Below are 6,000 nucleotides of genomic sequence, written 5' to 3' on the forward strand. Positions count from 1 at the left end.
ACCCTTGGGGCACATAACAGAATACGGCTTTCTGGGATCAAGCATCTCAGCATTGGTTCTGCAGTGCCCATCGTGAAGCTGCCAGTACTTTTCATTGGCATTAACCAAAGCACTTTACAGAACTGGATAATATGAACTCTGTTTTGCGGGTTGCAAACGTGAGTCACAGAGCATTTTCAAGATATAAAAATGAATCTGATTAAACTGCCCAAAGTAATTACACAGTGCTCCTGAAAAATCAAGCTGTTTTTTTCCTAGGTGCTCAAATATGAATTTATGAGATTAACTGAACATATATTGCCAAATATATGCTTCTAGAAGTATACTTCTAGATGAAAGGTTGCTTTAGTTGTTAAAGTTTTCCTACAGCTTATCTTTAAGATAGATTATTTAATTGGGCTCTTGGCTGGTGACATTTTGAGAAGAAGGTGTCATTATAGTGCTTCATATCTGATGGCTACGAGAACTAGAGACTATCCAGATGCATGCAGGAATGCTTTAAATGGCCTATGATCGACTGACTATTTCACCAACAGATCGATTGTGCAAAAGTGCTCAGACTTGGTTATTTCTGTTTTCACACCAATTACTGGGAAATTTTTCATTAACTTCCAGTGCTGCAAAATCTACTAAATACATAAATGGTATTTCAAAGAAAATAAAGACAGACTATGCACATATGGGACTCATTTTTACACTCACCAACAACTAATTATATCTCTTCTCTAATACCTATGTATAATAGGCAGTAAAAAAACAAAAATACACTTAAATCCCATGTTGACATCAGCGGAAAAGTCAGCTATATACAACTACATGCTCAGACCTTTAATGAGGTTAGCTTGCAGGCTTAGTAAGTTGAAATATTCATTCAAGAATTAAGAATTGTTCTTTTCTGTTTTCATTAGTTACGAGTATTTACACAATTTCAGGACGTAACCTAGACTTTGAGTCTGACACTTCATTTGTGCTTTATACATTTTGCCAGAAAAAGTGACTTTTTCATTACTTACAGGAAAGCCTTCTTTCAGACTAGATAGTTTAGTTACTCTGTACTTTTATTACTTGTTCAGCAACATTGATTACAACTGAGCATTTAAGACCTGATCCTGAGTCCATAAAATGTTTCACTTGTTACCTATAAAATATTGGGCCAGTTAATCATCTGCTGCAGAGCTATATTGGTCCACCAGTTCACAATAGTTTAAGCTCTGTCTCAAAACTTCTGTGGAGTTATTCCTATTTTTGTATCGAAGCAGATTATACCAGATCTGCAGCACAAGTGTCTAACTATGTTGAGGCCTCTGCTAAACATCAAAAAAGTTCTTTTTGGACAGACAGTGGAGGCAGTATTTCCAACTGTGAAAATCAGCAAAACAAGTATTAAATTCTTGGAGTATCATGTTTCTATTACCATAGCAAAAAGAGACACAATCTAAAAATGGTCATTGCTACAGTAAGAGACAAGGTGTGCCCTCAGCAGTTAAATATGAAAGAGATTGAGGCCACTTAAACCAAAGGTTTGTAGATAAACAAAGAGGTATTTATTCAGAAATATCCTAATAGGTTTCAAAGAGTTTTCAGATGTGGAACATTTGTACATTTTTCAGCTATATGCATAGAATTATGTTTAGAAATGCAAAATACAGCTAAGGAGAACATTTACAAGTAATGCCATTTAAAGTAATCCTATCTAATTAGAGATTAGAGAATCCTATTTAATTAGCTAGAGATAGACATAAATGATTTTTTTTAAATCATTGAACGTGAAAATTTTACCATACTGGTACTGACGTTAAAGGTATAACTCCCTTTTTGACAGCAAGACAAGCAAATCATCCTCAATTCTATATCCTATTGAACAGGATTGAGCAGGAATTCTACTTTAGCAGACAGCAAGGTTGTAAAACCTTGAATGTTTCTTTTTTTTACTATGAATGCTCGATAATCTGCCAGATTACTATGATATTTTGACTAGATGTATCAAGTGAGTAGATATAGTAGAGTGAATAAAACTTAGACTGCAGTGAGACTTTAACAAGGTAACCATGATTTGACTCATAGCATACAGTTATCCTTATTATATGCAGAGTTCAGCTGCCAGTGATATCATTCACGGCAGCATCAAGGTCTTCAGTTTTTTAATCATATTTTACAATACCTCTTTCAATTCAGCTTGGTAGCAAACAGCTTTCTCCCATAATATCAGCTCTGTCAAATAGCTTCTGTTTCACACACAGTATTCATTAACACTTTGATGTGCACTGAAGTCCCAGATCTAGAATTTACAAAGGTTTTTACAACCCCTTATGTGTGGTAATGTGCTGAAAAGAATTTAAGTTCTGCCAGCTTCTACTACTATTGTAATAACAAGGTCAACAATTAATCCTTACATTTACAGTCTGCAAATCTGGTATTTAATACTGGGTAGTACAGTTATAAACCCTCACAATATGCATGTGTGTTCACCTAATTCCTTTAAAGCCACTGTCCTCTACTGTGTCCATCCATAGGGCAAATCTTTATCACTGCATGAGACTTCACATTCCTAGAACACTACAGATTTCTCCCAAGCTCTGCTTAATTTATTCTCCCCTTTTATCAACAAATAGTCAGAACAACAATAAATTTACCAATTCTGGAGGATTTCTTCTGAAAAGAAGCAGAGACCTTTACTGAGAAAAGCAAAGCAACTTCTTAATCTTGCTGGCAGATGGAAACCCTACTGTTCACCACTGTACAAAACAAATCTGGGAGAGACATAATTGCTCCAATGTGTTTTAGGTATAACTTCACTTCAGCAGTAATGTCATGCCTCTTTTATTATGCTGCAACCCCATAGGAATTAAGGGCCTATTTAGAGGAGACTGAATAGTTTTGGGCAAGACAATTGCCATACTGAGTATGACCACTCCTTTGCTACATTTTACAATTGCCATAGGCACTAATTTTACCWGCAACTTTTTTTCAATCTTTTTCAGCAATCAGAAAACACCATAGCATCAGAACAGGTTTTACATCAAAGAAAAAAATTTTTCCTAGTAACRCTCAAATAATAGGTGCTAGACAGTAAAGCCAAAAATCACTTAACATTTGTGTTTGTTATACTTGTTAAGATACACACAAAAATTAAAGTCAGGAAGTATTCATCATCTTTTCTGCAGAGCTAGTAAAAAGAAACAGCTTCATTCAGCCTCAGCAGTCCTTTCTGGAATCCTTGTCAAATCTCCTTATAAATTAAATGTAAAGAATCATGCTCTAGAAAATCTACAACACATATCAGTTATTTTTCTTTGCCAGATGTCTGTTGAGGTTGAAATAGTTACTTCACTTCAGAAACAATTAAAAAAAAAATCTAAATTATATAGCAGACACATGCACGCAACTCTCCTTTGCACTATACTGAAAAGACAGGACCATTTCACCTGCTGATCCCTGGGACTCAAACAAGCTTTTCAGCTGGGACCACTAACAGTTACTCAAAATCTAACCAAATCTACCTTTGATTTGATCACTTTTGCTCACTTTGTCAATATTTATCTCAGAATCCTTTGTATTCCTTCTATTTCTGAAGGTCAATGGCATTTTGTTAAACTAAAATTAATGCACAAAAATGTTACTGTAAAATAAAGGAATGACGAAAATGTTTTACATTGTTACAACCTTAAAGCTGCATCTATAAGTTAAAAGAGTTTTACATTACTAATAGTCAGTTTTGAGAAGAGATATATACATTTCTATTTTAAAACATCATTTTTTAAAGGTTGAGTGGTCAGATATGTTAAAGAGCTTTCATTTTAGAAACAGACCTACATCTTTCCAGTGTAACTCACTAAGCAATTACTATCAAGTAACAGTGTTAGGTGTGTTGCCATTACTGCTGGGCCCAGTTCTGCATTCCTTCTGCACCTACAACTCCTACTAGTTTCCAGGTATGTTTGGGGGAAGCACAAGAAACCTTTGTATTTCCTAAGATGACTGTAAAAAATATGCACACTATATTAGAGATAAATCTGCTTGTCCAGACATAGATTCACTTACACAGAAGGTCCAAAACATATTTTCTATATATAGCTTCATAGCCATTTCCAGTCAGGATCCTTAATACCATTTTGCACCCATAGTAAGAGTTGGATTTCCATTTGCTTGAAAAAGCTTATAAATAATAAAAAGGCTGATTTTTTTCATTTCTTGCCCATGAAATTTAAATCACCATCACAATAGTGCATTGATGCCAGGCCGTGACCAAAAATTTATAGTGTTGAAGCCATGCCATTTTGAGTAAATGAGTTTATTCATTCCAAACACATTACCAACAGATTTAGTATTAAAGGTGAGGAAGGGGAAAGAAAATCAAAGGATGTCTTTTAAAATACTGAATTTTGTTTATTTTTGCCAAGTCATAAAGCAAAAATATTTGCTAAAAAGAGCTGCTTAAGACCTGGTGGGCACTGAGCTGACCAAATATGAGTCACTAATTTTCCCATTCAGCTTCTAACTTCTATAACTTTTTCTGCCTAAAGAAGAAACAACTCAGGAGCCCAATCAGAAAACCTCCACACCCCCTCCCTTGGTACTATGAAAGACACCTCATACTTTTCTTTCTTTTTTTATGTTAAAAAAAGAAACTTGAAAAAAAGTCAAGAATTTTAGGAATTTTTTGAGGTTTCTCTAAATGGAACAGATTCTGTTGTCTTAAAAAGAATTCATTACTATACGATCAGCACTTTAAAGAAAATTACACAGTGTATTCACATATGTAGGTGTAATTTATGAAAACCTAATCAAAGAATACAGGGTTTAACAGAGTTTATAAGGTCAATGATTCATACTTTACCTTAATAAACATTGCATCATTTTCATTTACTTTTTACTCCCTTCAGTATGCTATTTTGTTTTATTTCTCAGAATTTTCTCTCTCCTACTTTCAAATGTGAGTCAGTATGTCCTATTTTATCTTTGAACCACTTTAAATAAGATTAGAATACATAAAAGACTGCTCAGAAATATCTCCCTTGTACTCCATTAGGGAAATTAGGTCAAATTCTGCTCCCTCTGTAGTCAATGGAAAGACTCTTACTGACTTCAGTAACAGATCAAGCCCTAAACACACAGCTCCCTGTAGTTTCTAAGCAAATGGCATACTGTATTTCAGAAAAGTTGAAGCACTGAGTTCTGTTCAGAATGCTTCAAACATGAGAAACCTCAAGTTTTATATTTCTGAAGTGTCTTTTATACAGAAGACCAGAGGAAAAGATTTTTAAATTAGCTTTTTTATTTTCAATATAGTTCTCAAACACTTAAAAGCAAATCAGTGCACCTAATATTTCTGAAAATATTTCAGTAAATACCAGCTAACTTCTGTTGATTTTTTTTCTGGGCTGCCTGGGTTTAGGTTTTCATTTAAATTTTCATCTGCATCCAACTCACCATGCAAAGATAATCTACATAAATCCTGGTTAACAGAGTCGGTTCTACAGTGATGGGTCACACGAAAAGTGGCATAAAAATCTGTCATGGCTTTGTCTACAGTACTCCTTCCTGAACAAATTTAGTTTCAACACAGTAATGAGCAGCCAAGCTCTGGAAGCTCCGTGAGGTTAATTCATCCTAGGTGTAACTCCACTGGAGCCCGTGGAATTGCAACAGGGATGAAATTTGACCCCCTGTCAGAAAAGGGGGCCAGCAGGGGGCGGAATCCCCGACTGATGCGAGACCGTGCAAACTGCGCCCAGGTACACAGGGCTGAATGGAAAGTCCGCGCCCCTCACGGTGCTCCCACTAGTGATTCAGACGGTGGAAATTCAGAAACGGAAATACCTCGTGAAAGCAAGAATGAATGCATAATAAATTAAACCTTTCTCCCGGGAGAATTGAGCGCCCTTCACGGCTGTCAGGGGCGCAGGGCAGTGAAAACCCCAGCCGCAGGCACAGCGGCCCCCAGGCGCGCCCAGGGGCCCCGGCGGAGTGGGGAGGAGGCGCCGGCGCCCCCCCCCCCCT

At 36.2% G+C, this 6,000-nt stretch overlaps 1 protein-coding gene across 6 annotated transcripts in view; it reads right to left on the bottom strand.

Moving 5' to 3' along the window:
* The window catches only part of COL11A1 (collagen type XI alpha 1 chain), a 172,188-nt gene that overhangs the window by 165,189 nt on the left and 999 nt on the right, over positions 1–6,000 (bottom strand). The window lies entirely within an intron of this gene.

This window comes from Apteryx rowi, unplaced genomic scaffold (assembly GCF_003343035.1).
Source record: "Apteryx rowi isolate R43461 unplaced genomic scaffold, aptRow1 scaffold_258, whole genome shotgun sequence".
Taxonomy (NCBI): Eukaryota; Metazoa; Chordata; class Aves; order Apterygiformes; family Apterygidae; genus Apteryx; species Apteryx rowi.